General features: G+C 39.2%; 2 protein-coding genes and 1 long non-coding RNA gene across 4 annotated transcripts in view; all 3 read right to left on the bottom strand.

Annotated features, from left to right (window-relative positions):
- The window catches only part of LOC134748837 (acetylcholine receptor subunit alpha-like 1), a 423,890-nt gene extending 409,892 nt beyond the window's left edge, over positions 1–13,998 (bottom strand). Inside the window, exon 1 of the mRNA XM_063683647.1 lies at positions 13,512–13,998. The gene's annotated coding sequence lies outside the window, so the exon portion shown is untranslated. The remainder of the gene's footprint in view (positions 1–13,511) is intronic.
- Positions 1–14,787, bottom strand: part of LOC134748840 (uncharacterized) — a 707,412-nt gene that overhangs the window by 441,717 nt on the left and 250,908 nt on the right. The window lies entirely within an intron of this gene.
- Positions 1–14,787, bottom strand: part of LOC134748822 (uncharacterized) — a 207,472-nt gene that overhangs the window by 23,683 nt on the left and 169,002 nt on the right. The window lies entirely within an intron of this gene.

The raw sequence follows: 14,787 nt of genomic DNA, 5'->3' as shown, positions 1-14,787 counted from the left end.
GAAATGCTGCGAATGCCGATGCTAAAAAGCAATACGGTAAAATAACCTAAAATATAGGATTTTTCGTTTATGTATATTTTACTCACAATCGAAGTGAAACTCAGGCATAAATGTTCATTTTTATCCTAGACTATATTGGCAATCTGTTCGGCATTTATCGTCTTAGTGTCTATACTTACTAACAAAGTAAGTAAGTAAGTAAATATTCTTTATTGCACCAAAATTATACATTTTATATACATCTAAAACTAGAAGTAATTTTTTAAAGAAAAATTGAACCAGGTAACAACAGGCCAGGCCAGGTAACAAAGTACGAGAGCCCAGTTGAAGATTTTAAAACCATTTACTTGGAGAATTTAGATTTAGATTGTTATCTAAGTTATGAATGTACAGTATATTATAAACACCTCTCCTTCTTTGTCCAGCCCATTTCCTAGTTTAGCTGGGGTCGGGCCTCCTCGTACGTCGGCGCCAGGACAATCTATCCTGGGTTGTCTGTGTTGTCAGTTTTTGTGTCATCTCTTTTTCGACATTGGACCACCAGGTTGCTGGTCTTCTGCCTCTTCCCCTGGGGTGTCTTTGGGATGTTCATAGCCTTCCTTACTGTGTAGTTTTCGTCCCTTCGGATAATGTGCCCATACCACCTCATTCTACTCTCTTTGAGTTTATAAACACCATAAATATTATAAACACCATACGATAAATAAATAAACACCCATCACGTGCGGAATCCAGTAGCAAGCGATCTACGGCAAGAAACAAAAGCTGATCAATCTCCGAAATATATTGTGCACTGACGCAATTAGGCCCCAGCGAACTGTTACGGATTCCAAGTCGATTAGGAAGCGAGGAAATGAGGCGGCGGCGCCGGGAAATCGTAAACCTCGCGCCGGATCCGATACGAGGCATTGACGATTATTTCATCTATTAAGTTTCACCGGTAGAGGTGGTCCTCAACTCGCGCCAATTCGATTGAGTACTTGTATTTCGAATTGACGTGTGTCTGTTGGTTTGGATATCGGTCGTCAACACAGATTTAATGTCGTCAATATCTTTCACTCGTTACTTATTATACAAAAGAAAAAATGGAAATGCACCGCTTCGGGCAGGACTCGAACTTGCGACCTTTCGGTACACTGGTCCGATCAGATTTAATATCGTCAATATCTTTCACTCGTTACTTATTATACTAAAGAAAAAATGGAAAAATTCACCGCTTTGGGCAGGACTCGAACTTGCGACCTTTCGGAACACCGGTCCGATCGCTCTTAACCACTGAGCAACCGAAGCTCACCACAAGCATGCGAATCTTTCCATTCCTTCATTTCACTCGCACCAACGAAATAATAAAGGAGGTTCTGTCCAGTTTGTAGGTTTTTTATGTCGTATTAGTCCGGATTTCCGCTGGACGTGGATTAATGAGATGTCAGCGCCAAACTTTAAAAAAAATACTACAAACATTTAGTCGTGACAGCTACTACATGTAAAAATGAACTGTCAAAGGGACATTCTACGCGAAAGGTACAGTCGAGATATATCGGAGCGGTCGAGGTGCTCAAAAATATCTGAACACGCACTCTAGCGCCTTGACAATAGAGGCGTGTTCAGATATTTGTGAGCGCCACGGCCGCTCCGATATATCTGATGGCGACTGTGTAGATACCACTTCAACTACCGTCGAGGTCACCACACATTCCGTACACGTTTTGTATGGAAGCGCGACCGCTTATTTCAGTTGGGCCCACAATTACGACCTACTCGTGTATGTTAAAAATATCAAGAAAAAAATACTTTGGGGTTATAAGATAGTATAAAATAGTATACATGCCTGAAACCTCGCCTCTTTAATCATGACATACGGTGCCGAGACATGGACGCTCACTAAGGAGGCTGTGCATAAAATACGAGTAGCACAGAGCCATGGAGCGCATCAAACTTCAAAACCGAGTGAGGAATGTCGAGATCCGACGCCGCACCAAGGTGCGAGATGTGGACGTCATTACCAAGCTTAAATGGAGTTGGGCGGGACATGTTGCCAGGCAGTGATGGCAGATGGACCAAAATGCTGACAGATTGGTGGCCGCTTTCGGATGAAAGAAGCGCCTGGCGTCCGTTGGCTCGTTGGGTGGATGACGTTCGACAAATCGCGGGGCACTTTCGGATGAGACTAGCCCAGGACCGGGATAAGTGGCCACGAAGGGAGGTCTATGCTCAGCAGTGGGCGACTGAAGGTTAGAATGATGATAAAATAGTGCAAAATACAAGTCGGTTGAACTGTTCATTTGCATTTTATAAGTAATTCGGTCTCTTTAAAACAAGAGTGAATAGGCTGTTACTTAATCGGTGAGCTCCATCTTAGGCCCTCCCTGTCTTCACTTTCCATCATGTGTGACTAGGGCCAATCGCCGATCAGTTTATAATAATAATAATAATAAGCCCGCAGGGCAGCTTGTGGCGAGCTGTTGGGGAGTGACGACCCCACGGACCCGAGTGCTCCAGAGAGTCGGTCAGGGTCTCCGTCTCCGGCGTGTCTTCGTCGGTCGGAGTGGACCCCAAGGGGACCCGCAGGACTCTCAGCTCTGGCTTGCCTTCATTGGCCGTCCAGAGGGGAGTCGTAAGAGCTATATGCTCCAGGGGTGGAAGTGAAAGATGCATAAGACGCGAGTTGGCACAGTGGCTGTTAACAGTCACTGGGTAGAAAGCGGCGCACACCTCTCGACACCCCTGAGCCGCTCACACCGGTGTTGCTCCTGGTCGTCTTCACGACGGCAGTTTCAGGGGCCCATCTAGTCAGCGGCAAGTCACCACCTGCCTCGATAACGTGTTTTAACATTGTTATGGCAGGTGTCCGGACTTCTTTACAATAGCCCAGTCTCATTGTCCACCCAAACTTCAATCCATAGACCGGTATACTGTTCACTTTTTCTACAATAGTCCCAATGCCTGCTGCGACCGGTTCATGGGTGTCTATTGTTGCGCCTGTGAACGGGTTCCAGCAGGCGTTCTACATGACATTAAAGCTCTCCAAGGGGCCTCTACGTGTTGGATTTATATCCCCACGCAAGCCTATCAAAAGACCGGGATGCATAGGCCCGTGATATCCAAGGAGATACAAATAATAATAAAAAAATAAAAAAACACCTATGTGTGGTGACCGCGTGCTCTTTCTAATGCGGTATCTGTGTAGTTTGTGGGTATAGATAAAGCTTATCATTTTAAAGGTATGCTTCAAGTATAGCTAAGGCCGACGACCGCTGACGCAATTACCAGGACCCAGGCTCGCTCGCAAATCCAGTTAGTGCCGGATGTCAACTGTTCACTTCAACTCCGCCATTTTTTTTGTTCCAATAGGGAGCTACCTTATAAACAGAAATAGAACTGTTCGCGGCAAAAACGAGTGTGAGAAAATTAAAAATCGATAAATCTGTTATCGATAAGACAGATTAACAAATCACATCAATATACTACATGTAAAAAGGTGCAAGTTTCGCAACGCAGTTCTAAATATAAAAATATTTTGAGAAGTAATATAAAACAAATCGTTTATTTTAGTCAGTACCAGGGGATGTTAAAAGATCAATATTAGATACCTTTATTTCAGTCGAATATACTGACGAGTATTCAAAATAAAAAGTCAAAACCAAACACCATATTTATTCAGGCAATTTGGTGTTGAGGAGTGGAAACACATGTAATGACAATAATGATTGAAACTGCAATTGTATTATGGTAATAAATAAAATCCTCGTAATAAAAATCAGAATACAGTCATCATATATTCTTGCGACACCGATTTGGCAAATACCAACGAAACCGCCGAGATACAACCATTATTAAAAATAATATTAAATACTAACAGTACACACATTATTACAGCACCAGTCCAACCCTCGTCAATAACTGAACCGATATTGCGCTCAACGCTCAACGGATATTGAAAATCTGAATTTGAAAATATAGTGTTAGTCGACCACTTTATACTCGTCCGCACAGCCAACCAACTTTGTACCTTATTGCCAATATATAAAGTCTACCAATGGGCAGTTAATTGGAGTGTAGCTATTATTGCAATTTGGTGTTGAGTGGAAACACATGGTAGAGATTGACAATGGCTGAAACTGTAATTGTATTTATGGTTGCATCCCAGGTAGCAGAGCGACGCCAGCGACGTCATAATGACGTAATAATGACGTCATTATGAAGTCATTATGACGTCGCGGACGTCATTATGACGTATAAATGCTACCTGGGATACTCGTAATATAAACCAGAAAACAGTAGCAGTACAGTAAACTGTTGGTACTTTTAGGTATTTTAAAGTATGGTTCATTGGTTAAGGTCCGGAGGTGGGATGGTCTTTTATACTCATTATAACACATATCTGTATGATTGCTCGTATTATAAAATGGAGGTACCTCTAACTTTGCTCACCCGTTACCATCACGTTGTCTCCTTGTCTTCCCCAATCCAAGTGAACGGGTCTGAACAACCGTCTCAACTCCCGCTTAGTGTTGCCATGTAAGTCATTAAACATTACCCATCACCCTATTATTACATTAAGGTATTTTAAGAATGTTGCCAAGTAAAATTCATATTTTCTCGCACTTTTTGATATTATTACAAAAAAAACATGACGTACCTGTCCAGCCCCAACAAGTGTTTATATTCTAATATCACAGCAAGTTTTGCTTTATGTTTTTTTTTATACCACGTCGGTGGCAATCAAGCATACGGCCCGCCTGATGGTAAGCAGTTACCTATGGACGCCTGCAACACCGGAGATATTACACGCGCGTTTCCGACCCTTTAAAAACCTGTACACTCCTTTTTTGAAGAAGAAACCTCGGCAGGGAGCTCATCGTATATCGTATACACTAAATATTCTACAGTACTTGAACAATTTATGATAATTATTTTTATATTGAAGTTTTTTTTAACGAAAGTTTTTAGTAATCATCTTATTTGAATATTATATACCCGTGTTTATGGCAATCCCTGGATAGTACAGTCGCCATCAGATATATCGGAGCGGACAAGGCGCTCACAAATATCTGAACACGCCTCTATTGTCAGGGCGTTAGAGTGCGTGTTCAGATATTGTGAACACCTTGGCCGCTCCGATATATCTGATGGCGACTGTACAAGTGGCCCTTATTGAGCTTACTGTGGAGCTAGTTAGATTCGTGTAAGACAGTCTCATAATATTTATTTATCCGGAACTATCCTATTAACGAAATCCTCAAGATACTTTAGTGCATATTGATTCACAGTAAAATATGTAAAAGCCGAAGTACTGAATTATATCTGTTGTTAGCAGACCTCTGGCGCCACGGCATCAAATCGCTTATCTGAAACTTGTCGGGGTATAGTAAAAAAATACGTCACAACAACGCCGGGCTCAGTTTAATAAATATTCAAATAAAGGTCTTCCTTCCAACTCCGAAAAAAGCCACTTTAACAAAAATATCCTTCTACTTACGCCTTTGCGTGCCTATAAATCCCACCCTCTACTCTGTTATTTTAGTCGAGTACTGAGTGCTCGAGAGTCATTTGCTCAAGGAAGCCACTATAAGTGAGCTATCTGGTTACGTGTAACTGGATGGTTATACTGGTTCGATTCGGTGTTCTTCTCGCCCGAGCTTGGCAAGCGTTCGGAATAACGAACGAGCTTGCTAACTAGAAATGTTTCATGAACGTTGAATTTTGAATGAGACACAACCGAGCTAAATAAAATCTTATTTTAACGAGAGAAAGCTCAATTTGCTATGGCTGTTTATTTATTTATAGGTTTATTAAGCCGGAATGAGGTCAATTTTTGAAATGGTTTTAATTGAGTGCTCCTTAAATTATAATTTGATTTATGATGGCCGAATAAGCTGCCTCAAATATTGCGAATTTAATATTATATTTTTATCACGGTTTTGTATGTTGGTTAGTGCATAATAAATCCGTTAAGTGAGTTAAATGCAATAAAGAATTTTCTTACTCTTTTATTGTTACCAAATTCAGGCGTTGGTTTTATAAATGCTAGTACCTACAGAGGACCTTAAAAACTACCAATATGTATCCCATGTATTTATTTATTTAATCTTTATTGCACAAAAAATAAAGTACAAAAGTATATAAAAGAATCAATCTTCCTTGCCGTATCCGGCAATGGCGACTCCATCATCGATTCTTATCCGGATTATGAAATGCCCTAATGTGTATCAATCTGGATAATAAAGCTCTTGAAGAAGTGCCACGCCACAGAATAAGTAATAGTATTATCATACAGAACGGCCACGCACCGCCCCGCCCTGACTCGAATTACCTCGCCCCGCGACAGCAGATTGACGGCCGTTTGCCGGTCGTTCAGTACTACTTTTAAGCAACTTAGGTCGGGTTGCACCAAACCGTCTGTCACCGTTTTAGCGTTCGCTAAATTCTATTGTATGGAAAGTCTCATAATTCTCTGCTGCTTGACGTTGATCAGTCTGTTAATTGTGGTTGGTGCAACTGGCCCTAACACTATGACGCATGACGCGTGTACAAACGTGCCGTTCACACATATAAACGCAAGTGATTTTTGATGTATAGCGTGTCCGCCCTGTGGCCACGAATCAGGTATGTATTAGGAAGTCAACTCCGCAATGATAATAACTTAGCGTCTTAAATATCATCACACATAGCCAATGTAGCTGCTGCATTTGACAAGCTCAGCAACCGTCTTTAGAAGTCGCACGATTTGAAGTTGTCCACTAACATTATGGTATACAAAACTAACATAAAACCAACTCTGCTTTATGCCTCAGAAACGTGGTGCAGCTACAAACTAGATATTAAAAAGCTGGACACCTTCCACCTACGTTGTCCGCGCTCAATTCTACGCATATACACGAATACATACAATTTAATGTACATTATTATAATACAAATTTAATACATACACCATTTTAGTACCTACCTGCTACTTAATTTCAACCAGAAACGTCACTTTTGACACTGACAGGTCAAATCCATAACCTATAATCGATCTAATTCACAACCTGTTATTAAAATAAGAAAATGCCTGTAAGTATTTTAAATAGCTGTCAAACGAACGAATTCTTCTATTAAGAACGTAATTTTGGACAAAAACTTGTTTTTATTTCTTAAAATTGATAAATATATTTTACTCAAAATCAAGAATGCAATTAATTCAGAAGATCATTTTATATTTTTTTATTATTCCGGTATTGTGTTTAAAAAAAACAGTATAAAAATATATTGACACTTTTTTATGCCAGGTTAGTAGTCAAAATTCTGTCTCAAAAATACAAAAAAGAAGAGCAATAAACCTTTTCCTAAAGCATTCGGATTCAAAACATAATTATACGTAACGTAAAAATAGCCATGTCAGATAAACATCAGTCCATACATTGTGTATGACCATTGGCCGACTTTTTTCGACAGAGGGGAACGGCTGTTAATGGCTACTCCGGTTGGTTATATACTCTAAGGATGTACGCAAGTCCCAGTTTTTGTGTAAATAGTAACAAAAAACAAACACAACAACACACAGTAACAATAAACGCCTAGTCTCGGTTGACATATTTAATAATACGCGATCAAACTTCAAGCGCAAAGTCAGCTTCCTATAATTTTAATTACCCATATTGTAGCTTCATTTCCTTGTGTACTATTTATTTACTGTAATTTGTGTAATAATTATTTTTGTAATATTGTCTTCGGTTACCGCGATAGTTACTCATGAAATAAAACTATGAAAATGGATTATATCGCGTATATTGAATTTATAATACATCCCGACGTTTCGAACCCTTTACAGCGTTCGTGGTCAACGGGTGACTGAGGAAAAATTACAAAGTGCAAAAATACCACATACTAAAATAATGAACAATCATAGACTATAAACTTTAACTTTTTTTGTTGCCGGTCCCATATTGTGATACCCTCCTACAATTTAGGAGGGAATTAAATCTTCTCGGGTCCGTGGTGTAGGGTTGGAGCCGGCGTAGTTTTTATCGCGTATATATGTATATATATCTTTACTTGAAAATAATTGTAGTGTATAACTAGCCTTATGAACCGATTTTGCATGTACAACCAGCCTTAAAGTTTATAGTCTATGATTGTTCATTATTTTAGTATGTGGGTATTTTTGCACTTTGTAATTTTTCCTCAGTCACCCGTTGACCACGAACGCTGTAAAGGGTTCGAAACGTCGGGATGTATTATAAATTCGATATACGCGATATAATCCGTTTTCATAGTTTTATTTAATTATTTTTGTGTTTATGTAAGTTTAGCTGCTTAAGTTGTGTTACGAGTAATTATCGTTATTGTTTAGGTTTAGTTGTGTAGTTTTAGTTTTAGTAGGGATTTCTGTTTAAGTTCCAATTACAACGCTGTCTTAAAATTAATGCCTGAACTCCCAGTGGGAATTGTGTTTGGATGCATGCTAAATCTATCATTTTATAATCTTATCTGTGTATTGTCACTGGCCTGTATCTGTTTTTTTCCCCAATAAAGAAAAAATAAAATTAAATTAAAAATTAAATTAAATAATTTGTTACTGTTATGCAAACATTTATTTCAATTTACGTAGAAATCTAGCCAAATCTAGATTGAACGAAATATATTCCCTTTTCAGATTCACAAAGGCGCCTACATCCTGAACAAGGTATTGAAAGGCGTGGTAATGTATGCCTATTTTCTTATACGAAAAACTCAGTGAACTCAAAAGATATTCTTGTAAGTAAGATGTATTTACCGAGAGATTTAGGAAAATTGTGATATTTTATGATACACTTACAAAAGTAAGAAAAGTAATTAGGTACTTTTTGTTACTTATCTGAAATGAAATATACTTGACATTAATCTTTAGATCGTTATTTTGGTCTTACATTATATGGCTGCTATAAATTGAATAAGCAATCTTAAGGCCGTTATCGAGGGATTGTATTGATTCGAATCCTGATTTTTGACTTTCGCTCTATAGAAAGAAATCACGAACATAGGTCTAAGATGCATAATAACGGGTCACTCGCGTATTTTAAGTCGAAAAACGCTCGACCTGACACTCCTCGGTACGGAGTGAAACATTATACACTTTTATCTGAAAACAACTACTATCAAAATAATGCTGTCAGATGAATTTCCGACAATTGTAAAAAATATGTTTTATTTCCACGCATTACAACGCCGCTTTCCTTACTTCGACATATTACATAATATATAGAATTTATATGCATTTTCACCCTCAGCCGTGCGCTGTACTCTAATAGATCTCTTTCCCACTAGATACTTCATATAATTAAATAAATAATAATAAATAAATAAATATTATAGGACATTCTTACACAGATTGACCAAGTCCCACGGTAAGCCCAAGGAGGCTTGTGTTATGGGTACTCAGACAACGATATATATAATATATAAATAGTTAAATATTTACATAGAAAACACCCATGACTCAGCAACTTATATCTGTGCTTATCACACAAATAAATGCCCTTACCGGGATTTGAACCCAGGACCATCGGCTTCACAGGCAGGGTCACTACCCACTAGACCAGACCGGTCGTCAGATATAATATCACTAGAGTACTCGCCGCTTTCACAAGGGCTTTACCAAACTAATTTTAGTACGACATACCGCTCGCTTTAGTTGTGTCCATGTTTATAAGTTTCAAATACCTACATTAGAAAGTTTGGTACTCGAATCTCTTTAAAGTGAAATAAAATGCATGTAAAGCAAAGAAAATTGTTATCCGTACTAATATTATAACTGCGATAATAACTCTTTCTATCTGTCTGTCTGTTACCTATTTATTTTTAAACGGTAGAAACGATTTAGTTGGAATTTGGCGAAGGATAGGGTAAGGGATAGTTTTATCTCCGAAATCATCCTTTATGAGGGCGAAAATAGGGGTTGTAATTACTATGGAAGTGATGGAAATAATAAGTAATTTTACGATAATGATTGTAGAATGTTATTGACTGATGGAACTCTGTGTAATCTCATAACGTAATAAATATCCTCTTTAATTATCTTACTAAAGCTTGCCCAACGCCAATGTAATTCAGCTTTAAAATGAGAGTGGAACTACGTTTGTATGGAGAACCGAGATAAGCTATATAAACGGATCTAACGTCGGATAAGGTAAAAATAATGAAATTATATTTAAGTAATAAAAATAGGGTAAAAACATATACCTTCAATTACTTTTTTTAAATAAAGATTATCCAAAAGTGACATGGAGGAACTGTCGAAAGAATCATTATTCAACGCGTGAAGTATAAATAAAACGGGGTCCGTATTGCAGTATCTGCAAATGGTAGTCTATGGCCGCACCGCACCACGCACTTTTGTACGTCCTGAATTAGTTTTTTAGCTTTTAGCTTTTACGTGCAAACGCGGTGGCTTGCATTTGCACTGCATTTTTCAACATTTCTGCTGAGTAAGCATAATTTAAAGTTTGGCCGTATAAAATGTTGTGGTAGAAATGTGTAAATCTGTAGGAGGGTGTGGAAAATGATTGCTAGTGGTTAGTCATGTTAAATATGGCTAAAATTGACAGTTTTTGTTCATAAAGAATAAACAGATGATATTTATATTTTTAATAGCCAATTTGATTACTATATTAAATTTGCCATAAAAAATAGGAATGGGCTGTTTTTTAGGGTTCCGTACCCAAAGGGTAAAAACGGGACCCTATTACTAAGACTCCGCTGTCCGTCTGTCCGTCTGTCACCAGGCTGTATCTCATGAACCGTGATAGCTAGACAGTTGAAATTTTCACAGATGATGTATTGCTGTTGCCGCTATAACAACAAATACTAAAAACAGAATAATATAAATATTTAAATGGGGCTCCCATACAACAAACGTGATTTTTTTGCTGTTTTTTTCCGTAATGGTACGGAACCCTTCGTGCGCGAGTCCGACTCGCACTTGGCCGGTTTTTTATAAATGTTATTAGTTACAAAATGCTTAAATTTAAGTTCTTGTTCTCGATTGAGAATTCAAATCTGATCTTTTTTTTTGGATTTAAACTATTTTTTAAATTGGTATAGATTTAGACCAAGGAAAGTCTGCAGAGATTTTGACAGCACACGCTGTGCCAGTGTTATTTATACGCCATTTTTTTAAGTTTCGTTCTCCTTTCAGTCCCATATTCTTTTTATTATTTGACTATCTATTATAATAATATTTAAAAAAAGATCCTGACTTTTTTCTTTTTATTTTATCGGTAAAAGCTAAGCATTTGACCACAATCTCACCTGATGGTAAGTGCCGATGCAGTCTAGGATGGAACATGCTTACCTAAAAGACATCTTTTAGGTTAGCATGTTCGAGCAAATCGAGAGTGAATAGGCTAGGAATCTATTCACTCTCAATTTAAAAAGATCCAAGTTATAGCGGACTGGGAGTATTGCCAGTCTACAAATCTATATTTAAGACTGCAAATCTATCCTTGCAGAATTCCATTAATCATTGTATTATTTGTGAACTAACAATTTTCATAAATTTAAAAGTGGAAAAATTACTGCCTTGAACTCACGGCCTCTGGATTTCAAGTCTCACCCAAGGCAGTAATTTTTCCACTTTTAAATTTATTCTAAGCTTAATAGCATCGATCGCAGACGTTTCTGCTTGTTAAAATTTAATTTAACAATTTTCAGTTTCAATTAACAACCACACAGGACCGAAAATGGTTAAAAAACGAAAAACCGGCCAAGTGCAAGTCGGACTCGCGCACGAAGGGTTCCGTACCATTACGAAGAAAAACAGCAACAAATTTTTTTTTTTTTTTTTTAATTTATTTATTCACTTTAAATATTCATACAACTTTTGCCAGTATGCCACTATTGTAAACCTCTTTGGTTTATGTAATAGTTGGCGAGTTCGCGCGGTCCGATCCGCGTTTGCTTAATACTATTAGGTATATAATTATATTATACTATTATATATATGTAAAACTAATCTATACACATCAAATCTCTGCATCTATTTTATACATTACTCTAGACTTAGGTAGTATTTTTTTAGTCTTGGCATACATCTGCCGTGGTTTTCAACAATGTTAATGAGATCATACAGTACATTTTTAGGTAAGGTGTTTAGTATCACGTAATCACGTTTGTTGTATGGGAGCCCCATTTAAATATTTATATTATTCTGTTTTTAGTATTTGTTGTTATAGCGGCAACAGAAATACATCATCTGTGAAAGTTTCAACTGTCTAGCTATCACGGTTCATGAGATACAGCCTGGTGACAGACAGACATACGGACAGACGGACGGACAGACGGACAGCGGAGTCTTAGTAATAGGGTCCCGTTTTTACCCTTTGGGTACGGAACCCTAATTAAACTTTTAAATTCTAAATCTTTTTAACACGAATGGTGCCGAATGTACAATTAATTCTTGATTTATTTTCAGTTGTAGGTCGTTTTTAAAAAGTATAAGGTATTCTTGAATATAGTTAAAAGCAGTACAATGACATCCCCCCTCCCATTGACTTTAGGTGTCACCTGACTGTACCATCGTTTCCATTATTTAATAATGCTGGTATAGTCAGCATCAAAAGGACACGGAAGACCAGCGTCGAGATCCTTAAGTGGTATCTTGACATTAAGCTGAGTCGAGACCCTTTCAGTGACGCTTATTAATAACAAAGTTCTAATCGAATTTAAACCATCGTGAGACATATTAACTTAACTAACTTAGCGGTTTCACTCACGTATTTTTAGTCACTCGCGCGACATGTGTGTGTGTGTACGTGACGCCCACCCGTCGTGACGGTAATCACTCAGGCACTGTTAGTGCTTGCAAATGGAGACCTAGGCTCTCCGAAACATGTCGCGCGAGTGTTTAAAATACGTGAGTGGAACAGGCACTGTTAGTGCTTGAAAATGGAGACCTAGGCTCTCCGAAACATGTCGCGCGAGTGACTAAAATACGTGAGTGGAACCGCTAAGTTAGTTAAATTAGTTCTGTTGTCTATGTAATACCTAAATTTAAGCGTTTTTTGAATAAATTTCGTCTATTCTATTCAAAAGTACCTGATTTAGACTATGCGTCAATCGCGTCTACCATTCTCTAATATTATAGCTTAACGAAAAGAGATATAGGTATATCTCTACATGTAAACGAATTTAACTGTAAAATATACTTTTGTACGCGAACTGTACATATAGAGATATATATTTGTTTGGAAAAGTAATCCGGGGTGGCAGATACTTTTGGTGTGTTGTTTCCTTTGCTCCGATGTTTTTCTTACCCCACCTGACCTCACGTTTTGTTTATCTTCTTGCGAATTCTATAGACCGAACTGTTATGCAGTAAGAAGTTGAATACTGTTGATTCTTTTTTACAGTAGGTGATATGAATTGCCTGTATGGAAATCGAGTTTTTTTTTGTTATTATTGTGGATGGGTGCTTTAGAGGTAGACAAATGACCTAAACCTGTGTTGGATGCCAATCACGACTTGTTGAGGTTAGTAGGGTAGTGTGTACTTACAGTGTAGTGCAAGGGGGGCACATAGCCGACAGCGCACAGGACCCGACCCGCCGCTCGGCCGCGCGCTCGCGCTACCGCATGCCGCCACGACGCGCGCCAACCGCGCGGCTGCCGCGCGACACCGACCCAGACCCCGGCGAACAGACCACGAATCGCCGACCACAGTCCGACTGCCGACAATCCACAAAACGCATCACAATCTGGCACACGGGTTAGTAAATATCAGCACGCATTGGCACGACGCAATGCAGGACAGACGTGCGGCCGCGTGCGTTGACAACTGGTACTCACATGAGCATGCCAGAGCCTCGGCTATCAACTAGTGCTAAGGTAAACAATCGAACACACGGGCATGTTAGCGCGGGCACATGCGATCGAAGCGCGAGGCGCGGCCGCCGGGCCGGGGCGCCCGCGGGGCAGGCCGCGTCGGTTGCAAAATGCGGCGACTTGCAAAATGAACGACTGCGGGAAGTGACGCAGCCGACACGCGCGCTTCCACTGCAGCCTGCCACTGAGGCGGGGCGGCCCGGGAACGGCCCCGCGCCCCGCCGAGCGCGCCTGCGTCGCGCCAGACCATGTGCCGAGAGCGCGTAACCCAAAGGGTTGTCGGCGAAGGGAAATTGCTACTATACTCTCTTTTACGACAATTAGCCGCTTATTTTAAATGCCGACTAACATTTTTCATTCATCATTTTTCGGGTAATGTAATGTGCGTGGGACTAGTCCTAACGCAGCCCTTAAATTCCTAGTGAACGAAGGGCAGCGGAGACGGCCGAGCGCGCCCGAGGGAAGCCGAGCGGCGAGTTCCGCCCAGTCGATAAGGCCGTCTCTGCTGAACAAAGACACTAACCTATGATAATTACATTTAATTAAGGGTAACTGGGCTGTTTTGTTTAATAAGCATATCGCGCTGCAGCGAACGGCAGATATTCCGCTCGAATGGTTCCATACGTAACGTTTAAACGGGATTTCGCTTAGATTTTGCCTCTTGAAACTTTGTCATGCTTCAATTTGTTTAGTAACAATTTGATACACGCTTTCAAACGCACAAACAATGATAAACTTACTTTATATTACGAAACAAATATTTTTAAAATAATAATATTTTAAACTTCTAAAAACTTTTCAACGTTAAAACTAACCTGGATCTCGCTCGGACCCAATATTGGAAAAGTTAAAACAGTAATTTTTAGAATGCAGTATCTATCATCTACAATATCAGTCTCGTAGTTAGTTCAAAAGAACAACATTCAGCTATCTATTTAGAACTAGCCTG

Source organism: Cydia strobilella, chromosome 17 (genome assembly GCF_947568885.1).
Source record: "Cydia strobilella chromosome 17, ilCydStro3.1, whole genome shotgun sequence".
Lineage (NCBI taxonomy): Eukaryota > Metazoa > Arthropoda > Insecta > Lepidoptera > Tortricidae > Cydia > Cydia strobilella.
Note: the sequence above shows the minus strand (reverse complement) of the source record. Positions and strands in the feature narration are given on the sequence as shown.